The sequence below is a fragment of the Cheilinus undulatus genome, linkage group 1 (genome assembly GCF_018320785.1).
Source record: "Cheilinus undulatus linkage group 1, ASM1832078v1, whole genome shotgun sequence".
In the NCBI taxonomy this organism is placed as follows: Eukaryota; Metazoa; Chordata; class Actinopteri; order Labriformes; family Labridae; genus Cheilinus; species Cheilinus undulatus.
This window is the reverse complement of record NC_054865.1, coordinates 16279688-16297612: the sequence shown is the minus strand read 5'-3', so window position 1 is coordinate 16297612 and position 17925 is coordinate 16279688.

Genomic DNA, 17925 nt, shown 5'->3' with positions numbered 1-17925 from the left:
AAGAAAGTCAAAACTTCAGGATCTATCCAGAGCCAATCCCCAGCCCATCCCCACTTTTCCCACTTACCCCACTTACCAACCCAGCTCTCCCTCTCCTCCTTGTTATTGCTCCTTCTGCTCCTCATGTCTGTTAAGTCAGCATGACATTTTATGATGCCTGGATATTAAAAAGCAGTTTCTATTATGTGTGAGAGGGAAGTGGAAACAGCCAAGCTCATGCTAGGTAATTAGGGGAAGCAGGCGAGGGGATATGTTTATGAATGCAGGGGAAGGCTGGGGAGAGACCAGGGGAATTGATGTGTAATGTCCTGCTGTCAGTAACAGTTTTCTCTTAAACTCCATACTGAACACTGTTAAGGCTGGAAATCATTTTGAATCTCATTTATGATCTACGATTCCTCCGAATCATTTGATTCATTTGTCCTTTGTGGTGCGTCTCACTGTTCAGCGCCCAGTGCAGCAATAATGAAAGTAGTGCGAGAAAGTTTTAGCAAACTGGCTCACGGCAGGAAAGATCTGATTAAAGCTGACCAGACAAACTCACATAGGTGATATAGTTAAAATTTTGAGGATGTCAAAAGAGCCTTGTCTTCAGTAATGTACTATTCTGTAAATGAAAAAGGGACTAATGTGTTAAGCGCTCTTCTGCTGTTTGACTTCCTGTACCTATAGTGTAACATTTACATAAGGATGGCCAAATTTGGATTAAAAATGAAAAACTTTCTCACCCTTCACCTTCAATTTGGGATTAAAACTGACAAGGTATGCCAAGTCTTACTTTATATTATTTCTAATGCATGGTTTGTTGAAATAATCCTTGAATATAAATGTCTTTTTGTGGTTCTTCTTCATTGTTTCAGGCTGCTTGGTGCAGCTCTTATTTTCTGATGATAACTAAAGCAGATCTCAGAGGCTCAAAAAGAACTAATATCTTTTCTATTTAAAGACTACTTACTTTTGATTTCACTTGCAGAGATTGCATGGCGCCACACTCAACATTTTTCACAGATGGCCCCAGTTGATATACTATAAAACCACTCTGTGTTCTTCTCCTCTGATGTGGTCAGCATATCCGTTTCTGATACTCTCTGCAGAACTTTGATCAGCTCACTGACCACAAACCGTGAAAAGTCATTTATGGAAACCAAAGTTATAATAAGTTTACTTAACCTGACTTGAAAGTCAGTGGACTTTGTTAACATAGAGCACCGTTTCCTTGAATAGGGAGTCTTAGGGAAATAATTGTTGATCAATGTTTAGTTTTTTCAGTTATGCTCAGTGGCCCATGTGTGGATCAAACACACCTACAAACACACACGGTTCAGAGAGCATTTGTTACTCTGTACAATCAGGGTTGAGGCTTTTGGCCGTGAGCTGCTGTACTGTATCTTGCCTTTCTCTGTTCAGAAACATTAAACAATATTTCCAGGCAGGCCCCTCCAGGCCCCCAGCTCAATAACAGTTTGAGGCTGAGAGAGAAGTGAGTGGAGGTGGTTCAGACACCTCAGGGCCTTGGGGGCAGCTATGGGCTCTCCCTGGAACCACAAACCAGCACAGGTCACACTCAAGTTTGTTGCTTTTCGTTTTCTTCACAGCTCAGGGACAAAATGAAGCCTTAACCTCGTAATCTACCCAACGTGTCCCTAGATAGCACTTCTGGATTTAGAGCGGGGAAATTGCACTTCAGGCCTGAGAGGTGAGGAGGGAGAGATGCGATTTTGAGCACAGTTGATACAAGTTGACAGTTAAGATCACAGAACCACATGACTAGTGTTAAATGTTTCAGTTTTCATGCACTTGGAAACACGACAGCCATGATTCCACACATATTTTAAGCTAGCACTTACATGTTTTAAGTAGACAGACTGAAGTGTTTATTTCTACATGACCTTATCTCAGGTGTTTTTAAAGTAGGGCAGGATATAATGTGACAGCAGTCTCTACGCCACCTGTCACAGTGTGGCTTTGGGGGAAATATTCAGTCCTCCCATCTCCCAGGAGGCGATCAGGCCATCCAGCCCACTCAGTCTGCTGCACAATCGGTCCTCTGTTCCTGACTCAGGGTGGGTCTCACTTCATCCAGCCGCATTACTGTGAAAACATCTCCATCTCAAACACACTCTCACTCTGGCATGCCCATGTGTAAACACACACTCCTGGACCCACTTCTAAACCCTTTGCCCACCACACTGCAGCAGGAAACTTAACCCCATTCCTGCCACTTACTATTATACACTTGCCTGTCCACCTCATCAGAAACACATGCATGTGTGTGCACTTGTGTGTTTAACACATGGATGCATGTAAATGTTGTTATGCAAAGGCCTTCCTACTGTAACACTGGGTGTGACCATGAACACAGAACTGAAACCCACAAAATTTGGTAGAAAAAAATCTATTTTTAGCCTTGATCTTGCCTAACATGTAAGTATTAACAGGCAAAAACAGTCTTAAATATCTATGAGTCTAAAATTAATAATCACAACAAGCAGTATTCATGTAGTAACCACAGTCATATCTTCATTTTACACATGCATCACATTATATAAGAGGCAGGTCCTATTTACACCTGAATAAGAATCTCAGTGACACTATCATTTATTCAGATGAAGAAAGTATTGGTGTTTTCACACAGACACAAAACTCAAAAAAATTCCTGAAATACTCTGGGTGAACAAATGGATGATTATTTTTTCTGCTTTTTCCAGCTAGTCCCCATAGGAGACACCCTGTTTAAATTTTTTTGGGCAGACTGTAATACCATTTTCTGTTAAAAAATAAAATAAAATAAAACATGATGAATAATCTGCTGACTGCTGTAACAAAGCACAATGGTTTACACACAACACATTGTCAATTTTTTTAAAGTCAGTGTCATTATTTGTTGTGCATTCAAGGATCTGGGAATTTGTCAAAGATATTTTTTTGTGAAATAGAAGAGAAAATATTAATGGAATGACTTTGAGGGCTGGGACATACAACACAAAACTGTCATGACTAGTATTAGTAGGGATGGAGATCTAACCTGGGTATGTAAAAAATTAGGTTCTGTATTTTATCAAAACCTGAGAATCAATGCAGTCAACCTTATCATTCAGTTCTTGCAGGGGAGACATAAACTCAAAACACATCAGCAATGAGTATCAGATCAAGCCAATGTGGTACCTTCAAATATAAGCTTGAAGAATAAAAAAAAAAAGTCAAAATTTTGTTCTTGGGGTACACAAGATTGATGCATTACTTTCTACAAAATTTCAGTTATTTGTCTTGAAATTGTAGAAATGTATACAGCACAAACCAAGTCAGTGGTGGGATAGTTGTTCATTAGTCATAATCAAGGTATAAAAATTCCATTAATCATGATTTGATTGTCCTGCCCTCTACACTATCTGACTGGCTCGATGTCACACAACTACCAGCCAATCAGCAATAAGGCCTGGGGGGCACTGACACAGGGAGTGTGTGGCACTTCCTGTTTCCTGTTGCTGTGGTTTTGCATTGTAATGTTTCTCATGTTGACAGAGCCAGTGCTAAATTGTTTATTTTCCTTAATCTTTTAACATGTAGTTTAATTTTGCCAAATTAAGTAAATTTTGTTAGTCATGATATTTGCAAATCAACAGGTTCCCGGGTGTTAATGTCTGTTAAAGCTTCATTCAGATATTTACTTGCAGGTTTAAAAGAGTTCCCTGATCGTTGCCTGATATCTGGCACCATAGAGGATGAGAGAAGAAAAGTGGTGAATCTTCTGTTTTCTTACCAGTGTTATTGATGGATTTTGATTTTCTTCCACAGGTTTTTTCAAGTACACTCAAGAACACTTCAGAACCTTGCCACAGTGGTGACCAGGACAAATCACCTTGTGCAAAAATCTCCTCATAGTCCCATTGTACTAGTATGTGATGGCATCCTCCTTATTTATGATTATGTGACAAGGCGAAGTCTCTGCCTCAGTGTAAAGGACCCATGAGCAAACATATGGTTCAGTGTATTGCGGCCGACACTGACGCATTGCATGTCATGTTGGAATGGGCTCACAACAAGAGAAGGCTCTCCCAGACGCTTATTCAGTATATAAGAGATAGACAGCTCTCCTTCAGCCTGTGCATAGTTTTGAAAGGGCCCCGTCATTCAGACATAAAAACAGAGAAAACATCTTTGCAGCACGAGTGTATTTATACGTGTCATTTGCAACTCAAGGAGACATGCGCATAAGGTGGGCTTAGCTGTCTTACCTCGACCACACACATGCACAAAAATAATCATGCACACAAACTTCATAAACACAAGATTACATGCTCACTTAAAACAAACTTATCCAAACAACACAGAATCGAAATCACAGTCCAAGAAACAGGTCTTCACCGTAGGCATATGAGCCGCAAACTTTACCATGGCTGGGTGCACAAGTTAAACGCTCTCAGAGGTGATGTCTCTTTGATGAGCTGTGGTAAGTGATCAAATAATCAGTCTGACACACATTTTACAGAGCCAGTATAGTCTCACCAGCTTAATGTTCTCAGGGCAGACTCCAAATAAACAGACTGTTTCTAAATGTGGACACTGGTAATGAGGATTTAGATCTAACAGATCAACCTTCTCCCCTCTACCACCCCCACTCTTCCTCTAAAGTGTTCAGTCTGTTCACATTCCTCAATCACAACAACATTTAGGTTGCTGTTGGAGGTAGGAGTGTAGTTATACTGCCACAAACTAAAACAGAGAACACTAGGAAGCTTTGTGTTACTGAAACATTTAAGAGAATCACCAAGACAGACAGACAGACTGACTTATGGAAGGGTTGAACATAGATTGGATAAGCTTTCACTAGCAGAAACACCCCACAAACACAACACCCCATTTAATCATTTCAGCAGTCAATGCATCATATACCCCATAACTCAAAATGAGACTACAGCCATGAAAGGAAGTGATACACTGGCTTAATTTTGAAACAATAAAGTAGATGGGCAATTTTGCAGGAGAAAGACAACACTCCACCCTGTGTTTTTTCTTTATAGAGTCGTCCTTAACAGGCCACTTAATCAACTCCAGTTTTGTCAACTGACACCACCTCTACCTGCTGGAAGCTATTTCAACTCTTTTCTACAGAACTGGCCTTGTATACTCTGCAAGGAAGAAGGATATATTTTGTTTTCCAAAGAACACCCCTCACATAAATTTCACCCCAATCATATGTGCCACAATTATTCTGAAATCATTTGCAGCACAGATGTATTAATGTAAGTCCATAAACCGTGAAGCGATAAAGCCACTATTTGTTTTAACAGCAAAGGGCAGCATTGGCTGTTTGTGATAAAATGTCATGAACATAACATTTGGAAGCACTTGATAGCCTTCATCAACTGTTGTTTAAGATTTTTTGGGAATAGGGCTGAGAGCTATTCCTAACAAAAAGGGAGGAAAATCAAATGTGTGGGTACCTGGAAGGCATCTGCTGCACCCAGCACCTTTTTTTTTTTAATTTTTCAGAGTTTTTGCTTACTTTGAGTTCAGTCATTCTGGGTGCTGCTACTGAAACATCTCAGCCTGTATGGCTCAGCAAGTCCCTGAACTTTGATGTTACAGGCAAACAACCATATCTGGGGTGGGTTTAATACTCATCACCCATTAAAGGGCCTGTTCATAGATTTATAGAATCTACCTTAATTATACAATGGCATGGCCATTATGCAAGGCAGGCTTAAAAACATTTTATGTTATGAATTGAATTTTATCAGATCAAATATTTAAACAAAATAACCTTTTTGTCCAAATAATAAAATCTAAATACAGATTTTCAATCCAACCTGGTGTACATGAAATAAGTCATCTTTGAAAATGTACTTTGTAAGGTCTAAGTCTCATAATTTTGCATAATCCCACTGTGTTTGATCAAATAAATGGACAGTAGAAAACTTGAATTTAAAAAGCAATTAATATAAAATAAATAAAACTTTATTGTTAATGCATTTTTTACACTTTAGGTTGTAAATAAACAATCAATTTGAAAATGTGAACACTTGTGAACATCCTATTACTGATCCATTGGGTCTAGAGTCTAAATCAGAAGTATTTTAGCTTCTGTATTGGTACTGAAGTTAAAGTTTTGGTATCATTTTAACACTGGTTTATAGTAAAAAAACACTTCCAGTAATATGACATCAAGATAATCTAAAATGGTTAGACTGGAGGACTATCCTTTTATAATTAAAGGAGATTTATTTATGCAAACAGGTAGTTTTTTTTAATCCTATTTACTTATCTATTAGTCTTTTTATTTACAAGTTGAGATTGTAAAGCTGGCTTTGACATTATTTCTCTACAAAAAGAGGACTCAAGATATATGTGGTGTATGGCCATTAGTGTTCAGCAATTACTGAGTTTCAATTATGGTTAGGATTTTAGGTTCCCATGAGCTTAAAAATGGGACAATCAAGGTTCATAGTTTACCATGCCACATGTCATGATGTGCTCCACATGTCATGTATTGTAAACTGAGCACACGCACTCTTCCTTTTAAGCACAGAGTTCTCCCAGCTTTGTGCCTAAACCCAATAAAAGTTTGTACTTTTGGCAAACACTGACTTAAACAATTCAATTTATAATCATGAGCTACAACAAGAGCGTAGGCCAATATGAAGCCACATAAAGAACATTCATGGTTGTGAAGAATAGAGAATTGAAAACCAGCATCTGCCAAAGCAGATTCACTGCATCCCGCTGGTCAATACATCTCTGGTAAAAATGTCAGGCACGGTACTCTTCTGGAAAATATGTCAGCGCATGCAGTTAAAGCTAATTTTTTAAAATGTTAAGAGATTGTTTTCCTGAAATCAAAACTGTTACTTGAACCATTGCTGTAGGTTATGACAAATAGCCAGTAAAATGTAGAATGATTATTGTGTTTATTGAAGCGTACTGATGAGGACAAATCTCCCTAACCTTTCCTGTATAGAATCAGCCCTAATGAAATGTGAAAAACAAGAAATTTAAACATTTTGTTACAAAGCTGTGGTTGCCTCTCAAGGCAACAAAACTTTGACCTAATCATTTAAAATTCACACACAGATGCGGATGTAAAACCAGTTAGTAATCGTGTTTACTAATAATTATGTCAATATCAGTCAAAATAATATGGAGCTCTAAGAGCCCTTCAGCATGAACATCATGATGTGATTTTTGGTTCACATTGCCAGACTTTATTACAGACATTAAATAACTTCCAACTATTTTTTTTTTTCTTTCAGTCAAGATTGAAAATGGAGACTGAAAGGGGAGAACTCAGAGTTATGGCTTTGCCAATAACCTGAGACTGAGACAGGCTTTGAGAAAAGGCATGCATTGTCTGATATTTGTCTCTTTGGCTGCTCTTGGCTCATTGATATTTAAAATTGTCCAATACAAAAACTGCAATACTTATGTGAATTATTTTTTTCAACTCCTTCTAACAATATTTCAATATTTATCTCACTGAGAAAGGGTTTTTGTTTAGACAGGACATTTATGTTTTGCATTAATTAATATTACTATATCCCAATACTTGTTTCAAAATACAACACATGATAGCGATACAAATTGACTCAGCAGCAGCTATAAAGACAAGTCCATACAGACACCAAAGAATATGGTTCCAGCCGTATTTAACACAATCATAGGTTACTCTTTACTCTTCATCAGCCACGAGAACAAACCAAAGGGACAATGTGATATTAGAGATTAAAGTGTGTGCACATTAGAAACCAAACAAGTCTAATTCATCCCATCATTCTCAGTATTGACAGATCCACAGTCTTCTAGCCCTTTGCTTTCTCTTCCTCTCGCCATCCTTATTTCCTGCCTGGTAATAAGCACCTGAATACATAAAAGATGTTGCTCAAGTCTTTCCTGTTTATATTAATGTTTTATTTAGTGTTTTGTATTATCATAATCAAAGTTCCAATAAAAATAACAAAGTAGAATAAAATATACATATCAAGTGACAGCCTAGTTCCGTAACCTGTCCCGCGCTGAATCTTGATGTTATGTTAACAAACAAATTAGCATTTAAATGAGTCCTGCATTTTATCCTTCAAGGTTATGTTGTTATGGATATTAAATTAGAGTGTGTGGATTTGCTTGTGTGCGCACTTGTGTTTGTGTAGGTCTACACGAGCGTGTGCATATGCCTGTGTGTGGTCCATAAGCTGCCAACCGACAAGTCCCCCAGAGAGGTGTTAGAGCAGGTTTGTTTAGGGTTGGTTTGGGAGAGTTTGGGGGGGTTACATGTTCCAGTGTGTGTGGTTTTAGTCTGAACAAGCTTGAAGAGAGGTAGTCCAGACTTTTTTTCACACAATGTAATATCAATTTCTCCTGATGGACAACACAATTATGTTTGATTCTTTCTTCAAGGCTACTGTTTCAAATATTTCTGTCTTTTAATGAAAAAAAATGGTTTGTCCATGTGTAGCGCTGCTTTAAATTGTTATAAATTGGCTGGGATCCTACAACAGCAAGGAAAGTGTGTGGACTGTTATGACAGAGGTGCTATGATGACTGTTTAAACAGCAAACAGTTCTTGGATATACACTGGACCTGCCAGATGGCCTAACTGCCAATTTATAAAGTATACTCCACAAAGGGCACTTTAGACGTGGTCTGGTGGGCTTTCAACATTACAGGAGACAAGATTTTCAGATCATTTTACTATTTGTTGGGAAATAAACTTTTATAATCCAGATATAACAGCTCCTTGTCTGATGTAAAGTCTGATGAAAGTATTGTTCATCATCAAAAATAAGGTTCATCTGACAAATATCACACCTGAGAGGTGACAAACAGCTATATGCTTCTGACGCAGCTAATCTGTCAATAAACATGTTTTTACGAACAGGAAGATTTATAACAATGTTTTAGGAAGTAGAAACATTAGGTCGAAGTCACCCTGTGTACATTTAAATGTGCAGATGATATTGTGGTGAGTCCACACTTAATCTCTAAGCCAAACTAATCTCCCCTTTAATATAGTTGATTCACCAACCAGCTCAAAACATGTTGTTTTTAATCTACCCCTTGCCGGCTCAGCAGCTATAATAAAATGTGGATTAACTTGTAAGATGGGTGATATGTGGAGTTTTTTCTACTGAGTCTGATGGCATGGCGTCTCCTTCAGTCTGCAACAGTAAATATGTATGCTAATACAGAAGCTCATAAAGTCCTTAAAAACACCTCCCTGTGATATTACCGGCAGAAAAGCTCACATATTCAAACACCGTCACACGCACACACCGTATGCTCATTCACACAAACACATACAGTGATGACTTTGCCTGAGGTAGTTTACATTTACAGTCATCAAATATATTAAGTTGATCCAGCATTAACTCATTCATGAGATAATGTCCAGCACCAATAACATAAAGCTGCAGACTCTGACTTTGTTACTCTTCCCAAAATTCAACAGCCTCATTTCAATGTCACTTATCGGAGTTACACTCTCTAATGTTCCAGTTATGAAATTTAGAAGTTTGACAGGACTTCACAATCACTGATTACACAACAAAGCTCAATTTTGCCTTGTTATGTTCCATAAATCTTTCCCGTAGTTAAAATGTTGCTTTTCATGTGATAATGATTTTATTCATGTGAGTGTTCAAGTGTGTAACAAAGGTTACACAAGAGAAAAGTCAGGTAAATAAAAAATTATGAGTCATTTAGGCTCTTTTCTCCACTTTTTAAGCCTCTGCACATGCGTTGTTGGAAAAAGCATGATATGACAACAGAAGAGCATTGGTTGTCACAATCCAGTCACATTGTATTCTGGGAAACAACAGACAATATGGCTGCGGGCTAACCCACGAGCAGCAGAAAGGTTCAAAAAGTGGGTTGTAAATGGATCAAAAGACATCCAATATCAGAGTTATTGGTGTGGATTTAATCTTTAAAGAGAGTCAGCAGAGTTCCAGGCTTGCTAGAAAACATTCTTTTGAAGATACGTAGATAGCGTCATTAGAATGGTACAACAGATAGCTTTCAGTGGAAAAGAACAAGTAAGTGGCTTGGATTTATGGTTCAAAATGTATTTGACTTTGAATAACGACAACGCCGGGCTCAGGGGTTAAATGAAACCCAGTCTACAACAGTGGTTCTTAAAGTGAGTGCAGAGGTACACTGGTGAGTAGGGCTTGACCAGATCTTGTTGCATAAGATCTTGCAAGATTAAAATGTCTCAAGATTTCTCTTTAAGTTCAAAACAGTCTTGGAAGATAAAAAGCGGGCACAAATGCAGAGTAGCTACCACGATACTGTCTGAAACTGAACTGGAAATTGCCACTAAATATTCCCCCTGTCAGTTCTAAGTTATTTGTGTGGCAGCTAGTGGAGAAACAGAGCACAGCTGATCTGTGAACAGTCTGTAACATTGCTCCTTCAGCCCCTTGCCCCCATGCGTGCCAGCTCCTGTATGTGACCTGCAGGTTGATAAAATGTCAGTCATCATGGTGTAAAATAAATGTACTGTGCTACAAATCTTTGCAGAGTCTACATGAGAAGGATACAGTGTTTAATTAGTGCATCTATGTAAAGATTCTCAGACAGAGACAGCTCATAAAGTGTTGATATTTGTAACTTATTCAAACCCTGGTTGACATAACTCTGTCATCTATCAGATGTTGGCTGCTCGTCATTAATCAGAAACATAACGTAATTAAACTAGTCTTCTGTTGTACACCGCAGCAATAAACTTAGCAAAACAAACTCAGTTTTGGAGCACTATACAAAGTTTTATTTCAAAGATTGAACGAACAGCCATGCTATCATTTTGGTCCTTACAATATGAAAAAGTCCTTTGTGATAACAAGGACCACCATTAGCCAGTCTGGAGTCCATCCACACCCTGTAATCTGTAGGTGGAGTCCAGTGATTTGATACAGTATGCACTAATTATTAAGGCCATATGGGCATGGTTACAGATGTGCCTGTTATTATTGTCCTATCTGTAACTAGAGCTAAACTTCAAATCACCACTTTGACATTCCTAGACATACTGATCCATCACAGGGAATGTCAGCCTGGAAGCACTCAGAGCCTCAAGCAAACCATTTCCTGAAGCCCTCCCTCCAGCAATCGCCCACACCAGACATTTATTTATTCAGCACCACTATCCAGTGCAGTTTGGACCATTGCAAAAACTAATTTAGGGAGTTTGTGGAGCCTGGTTTCAAACGCAAGGTCTATAGCGGCGTGTGTGATATGTTCTTGTGGTTTTGTGACAGGAAATAAAGATTTACAAATGCAGTGGAATTCCCTTTAAGACATGCCAGTCTTAGGTGGGGTGTTGTTATTCCAAAGTCAGAAAATTCCACCTCCGCCCCAGAAACACATATCCTGTAAGTCCATATCCACAGCACGTATCAGAGTGGGGGCTCTGCCTCAACAGGATTAAGTTACCTTCTGTTTGGAAACTTTGTAAGAATTATACAAAAAGACTCACTCACTGTGTCAAGCTGTTGTGATTCTCTTCACTGCAGTGCTCACTTTAAGCTGTAAACTAAACGATTGGCATGTCTGTGGCGTTATCGTGTATATTAGCATGTACCTGTATGAGGTGCTACTCTTGGTTGAAGCATCTGCCCTGAGCATCATGTCTGTGTAACTGTAACACAGCAGCATCACCTGTAGCCTGAACACACACACAGGAGACACACAGACTGTGTGTGCACGGTGCTCAGATCTCTGTTTGCTGACAGTGATATCTCAGGGGTTTTTGATGGAGATTAGTCATGGAAACAAGAAAACTCCTGGTTTAGGTTTACATCCACAAGCACAGAAATGGCAGCATGCCTTGCTTCATTGCATGTAACTAACATTGCATGTCCTGTGCTGGCCTGGGACTATTGAACAAGCACACATCGTGCTTGTAAAGCAATATCCTCCTGTTGTAAGCAAAGCCACCCATAAGGGGGGATAAAGGGGAGAGCTTTCTGGGGCCCAGCCAATTGGGGAGCCCATACAGGTCAGCAAATCATGATCCATTGTAAAGTTAAGCTTTGATAACTAAATATATCTTATTTTTAACCTAAGTACTAATCACTCTTATCAGAGTAACAGGAAAGAATTTTATTTACAAATGCTGCAGTACTATATAGCCTTTTTGAGACGTAAAATCCTTTCCCTAAAAATAAAATTACCTTTTATTTGGTAATGTTAACAATGTGGATGGAACATTGAACTAAGTCATTAGAAAAGTAATGTCAGACATCAGTACACCAGACAAAAGGAGAAGGCATTATGCCAGCTTTGTAGGAAAATAATTGAACAGTTGTGACAGAATGCAATAAGTGGCAAAAATCTGCAAAAAGTGGCAAAAAAAAACCAAAACAAAAAGGTGTTAAAATGTGTTACAAGTTGCAGAAATGGGTTTAAAGTTGCAAAAGAAAATTGGGCAATATTTTTTTTTAACTTATCTCAGATTTTTTTTACACCAAACTAAATCTGTGATTTTAATCTTTTTTTTCCAAATGAAAAATAAACTAATCAAACAGGTTTAATTTTATTTTATGATTTACATGTTAAAATTAAACTGAATTTTCCTCTACAGGTTAAAGTCCAAGCTATAAACTTTACATAAATAGTCAGGCTCTGAAAATGAGTATGTGCTTAGGAAACAGTCTGAAAGTAATGCTGATGTCTCTCCATGATCTATGCAAGTAAACAAGGCCAACAGAAGAATGTTAATCATTTCTTTATTTGTACTTGATTGCTTGTCATGTCTGCCATGTCTGTCATGTCAGATTCAGTGTCAGATGAAAATTTTGCCACAGACCAGAAGTACATTTAAAATGTAATCAAAGTCACATGTATCGGCACTATGAGCGGGTCTGCGCACATACACAAACTGGTGGAGAGTACACAGGTTTCCAGCAGCAGCATTGAATCATTTCACACCGTTATGACTGTGACTTATTATGCGTTGGCGGATCATGCGCGACCCCGAGTAGCAAACGCAGAGGAGCGGGTGTGGGATGGATTGGGAATGGGTCACGGATTAGCACCATTTCTTCATTAGCTGGCAAATCAACAATTTTAAAGTGTCCAGGGCATCTTTGTGATCTTTTATAACTTCCAGTTTGGTATTGTTTTCTGTCAGGAGAGCTGCTGCTCCTGGTGTCTGAGCAAGATGATTTTCATCTCCACGAGACATCTCGTAACGTTTTCTTCTCGCAAGATCTTGTCACACCCCTACTTATCTGATACTTAATTCATTTAAAACGTAATATCCATACTGAGCATCAGCAGTGACAGCAGTTCCTAGTACAGAATCTTAGGGTCTACTTCTTGAACAGAACAGAATCCTTATAAAATCACTTCAAGTACTAAGGAGAACCTCTGTCCTGCTTACACTGGGGGAGTTATATCCCACTATGAAAAAAAAAAAAAAAAAAACATGGCTCTTTATGTCCTACTTGCATCCTACCAGAAAAGAGATTCATCTTTAGTCAGTCTTAACTGAAAGACATGTTATTTGTTGCAGAGAAATTCTCAAACAAGAGGCGACAATCATGAAGGGAAGAGGAGATCTGAGGATGAATCACATCTTTGCACTACAGAGAGCTGTGGTTTATCGGCTGGTCAGCAGCTGCTCAGACCTTTCTTTTATTATTGACATACACAAGACCTTTGCCAATGCATTGGGAAGTGATGGAAAAGGCAAACTAAGGGCACTTTAGCCTCCCCCCTTTATCTCTTGCACCCTCTTTCTGTTTCCCCTCCCTTTCTTTTTCTTCACTCTCCTTCCTCTCTCCCTCGCTCTCTCTTTCTGTCATTCACAAACACACAGACTTCGACACACACACTCACTAAAGTACAAGGGACTTGAAAGACCTGTTTCAGGTGTTTGAACTCATCATTACCAACTCAAGCCTGGGGATCTGCTCAACCTGACAGCCTTGTTGATAGATTGTAATTGTATGGTCCCAATTGATTGACTGAGCCTCACTCGATGTAATATGCATTTGTTGGAGGTTACAGGTAAAGGAGAAAGGCAGTAATGACTTCCCTCCTTGTCCTTTGGCGAATGACCCTGTGGAAACTCTGACGGACACTTTACCATATTGAAAGGGGAAAGGATACTTTTGCATTTCACTCTGGATATTCTGCTTACCGGGCAAAAGAAGGTTCTGGTTTCCCTTTTAATCAAATTTCAATTATTCCAATGGAGGAGAGGAAACTCACAGGTTTTGTAGCGGTCTTTCTCTGTGTTCTTTAAAACCAGTATTTTCTTCCAGCAGCTCCAGGTAATTAATCATCCATACACGTTTTTAAACATCAGCGACTCTCCTCGCACCGTTCTCTCACAGAGTGCTTTGCCTCTGTTGTCCCAATGTGTGAGTGATTACCACCAAACCAAATATATTACATATTCCAAAGTGTGCAAAATACACATATGGTCTTTGAAACACTATTTTATTTGAAGCATAAGCAGAAAAGAAAAAAGGCAGCTGAATGGAGTGTGACTTCCAATGTACAGGTGCAGCTAACGAAGTTGTAGAAAAGGAGAGGGGAAATGTACAGTAGCAGGTCAACATTTTCCCCTTTCTTAACAAGCCAAGAGTGAGAGAAAAATACTTTCTTGCCAAAGCCCTGTGAATTAGCCATCAAGCTGCTGGCTGAGAAATCTCTTGGCTGTATTCAACCAACGTATTTCTTCATGGTATGGCATTTCTAGGTAGAGGAGATGATAATCCTTACTGACTTAAGAAAAAATACTAGAATCACCATGTTTTTAACAGGACCTTTGTGTCTGTGTTTGCCCTGGACTGGTCCTCTTAAAGGCTCTTCACACTTACATGTCCAGGCACTCCTCAGGAGAAAGGTACTCAACTTAGCATGGATTTTCTGCCTATCCAGTCAAGAAGCAAACACACATCCAAACACATCCGTAGCAGCACAATGAGCACTATTGTCCACATGGAGAAAAAATAAAGTTGATCCAGGTGGTTGCTTCTTCTTTCATCTTCCTGCAAACCAACTACAAGCATAGCACTAACTCCTTATTGGACCTTGTGCAAATGCAAGCATGTTCAAGCATGAAACAGTGCTACTAATGTGAAGGCAGACCACAAGACGGGGAGGTAAGGTGGAACCAATAGGGCTTTGTCAAGGTACGAAACATCCAGAATCTCTCATAAAGATCAAGCACAGTGTATTCCTTCTTTAAATCATAGTTCAAGCTGAATCCAATATGTGGAAGAGAGCTGGTGATTGGTTGATAACTCCCTAACACTACAACATCTAAGTATATCTGGAAAAGGTTTGGCATGCTTGTGGGTAAAGCTCCTGAACATATCCCCTCTCATTATGGTGGTAGTGAGTGGAAGTTGATACTTCATTTTGACACCCTGCCACAACAAATGAAAGGTAACAAAAACTTCATGGAATTTGTGTAAATTGTGTGTTAAGTAACATCGGTTTCTATTTCTTATCCTATGTTAAGATTTCCAGACAGCTTTTATTCTCCCACTGACTTAAACACACTTTTGCTTTTATAAGTAGGCTATCATTTCAGGAATTGTTTAAGCACTGGCACTGTGTAAAACATATCGATTTAGCACTGGTATAAGAAAAAACAAACTATACCCAACCTTACCTGTCAGTTTGTCAGACAAATCAATTGTTTTTTGTTTGTTTGTTTTTCAAACGTGGAACATTTCTACCAAAAAATGGGCAAAGAACTAAAGGAAAGTGTGTATGAATTTGAAATTATTCCAATAATCAGTGAAGTAAAATGCAATTAGGGATCCAGGATAAGTATCAGTACTAATAAAGTACTGGTGCAGATTCATTTTTGACCAGTATTGCAAATATTTTAGATTATTTTTTAATTCTGTTAATAAAACATCCACTGTTAAAATCCACAGATAACAAAGGCATTTCTTTACTTCCTCACGACCAAATATTCAGTAACAGTGAGTGAGGTGGTGGTATGTGACCCGCCATTAAGCCAAGAGAAAAAGAAGAAGCTGCTCAGCAGCAACATAAAGTATAATGCAGCTAATTTTGGGTGTTTTTCAGTGTTCTAGGGGAGGATAACATGAATATGTTTGTAAAACATGCTCCAAACAGACCCCGCAGTGAGGCAAGAGGTCCTTTAATTTTAACACAACCCATATTATGAGTCACATAAGAGACATTTTCCTCACAACTGACTACTTAATAATATGGAATACGAAGTGGCAGTAGCCGCTAGCATTAGTTGCAAGCATTAGCACTACGCAGACGACCAGCGTGCCGACTCAGCAGGTGTTTGAAAACTGCATAAAAGTTCATCAGAGACAGCCTGAAGGCAAATGAAAAAATCAGTCTGACAATCTACAGCTCCTTCTTTGACATATCCCTGCCTGCTCTGTTTGACGTGGTTTCCACACACGTTCACACTCTGATCAACAACATTAGGAACATAACTTTAACCACTGACAACACCTTTGTTTGTATGAAGAGTGCACTTTGCATTTTTTCTCTACCTGTGATATGACTTAAGTCAGTGAATATTTTGGATGCTTATTAAAACATCAGCTCTATTTCAGTTCTGACCGTGCAGTATAAATTATACAGCTATCCACCAAACTTTTCCATTTATTAAGCATGACAGTGTGTCATCAGTAGTGTGTTTAATCTGCAGACTAATTTGCTACCGGCTTTTGGTTCCTGAAGTTTTAAATTTAGGAATGCACTCTACTTTTTGACCATTGCTAGTTTTTAAGGAAAACGTGTCTGATTTAACATATTTCAGCTCAATTCTTATTCTGTAAATTGAAATTATGTTTGTCAAGACATTTAAATTCAACTCATGGCAAAAGTGGAAAAATAAAGAAAACTCCTTAAAACCAAAGTAAGTAGGTTGTTAGTTTGTAATGTCCCTTGTTTGGCACAGAAATGTAGTCATTAATGTTTAAAAAAAATAAAAATAAGAAGTGCAAAGTCAGACCTGCAGATATGATTGGTTATTTATATCCTTGCTCACTAAATATTAACCTCTCTTAACCCCAGGTGAGCGTATGTAAAATTCTCCTTAAAATCAACATTCGATAAAAAAGGATCAGTTATCTAATCGATTATCAGCCATTAGGAGTTGGAAATTAAGCGGGGACTAAGTGGGGAGAGTATACAACACTCAAGGTTACAGAGTATTTGGGAAAAATTTCATTATTACAATATATTTTACCTAAATGTTGAAATCAAATACTGTACATGTGCTGTTTGTGGCAAATGAGTTGAACTGTTCTTATCACAAAGTAAATGTAATTATTTAGCTAAATGCCACTAGTAGTCAGTTTGCTTTATGTACATTTAATATTTAAAATAAATGTCTAAATATGCTTATACTTAAGCTGAATGATGTATAACAAATGTGTGTATTGTAGGAAGGCGTTAACACTAATAACTTAGTCTTTACATGAGCGGTTACCCTCTTTAAGGCTCATAAAAGCTATGCTCCTTTCTTAAACAAAACTGTTTCCACGCTAGATTGTATGACAGATACACACATACACAAACAGGGCTGCAGACACATGGCTACCTCTCTGTTACACTCACTCACTGTGCACACAACTTCCTGTTTCTAACAATAAAGCCACGAGTCCTGTTTCATCGAGCAAGGTTGTGAAGTAGAATGGATCTAAATCAAGCTCCTAAAAGCTGGATGGGAGTCTGAGATGTTTCCTGGGTTATCTGACAAAGACAGAGGACATAATGAGAGACGGATCAGTTTCCCCTCCATCTACTTCTCTCCTTCCTCCCCTTGCTAAGTCCTCCCATCTCCTCCCATTCTGAGATACAGAACATATATCGAGGACTATCTTAGTGCACAACCAGATCATACGGGCCAATCTTTCTCTCTGGAAATGGAGGAGTGCTGAAAAGAGACTACTGTTTGCTGATGTCACCTTA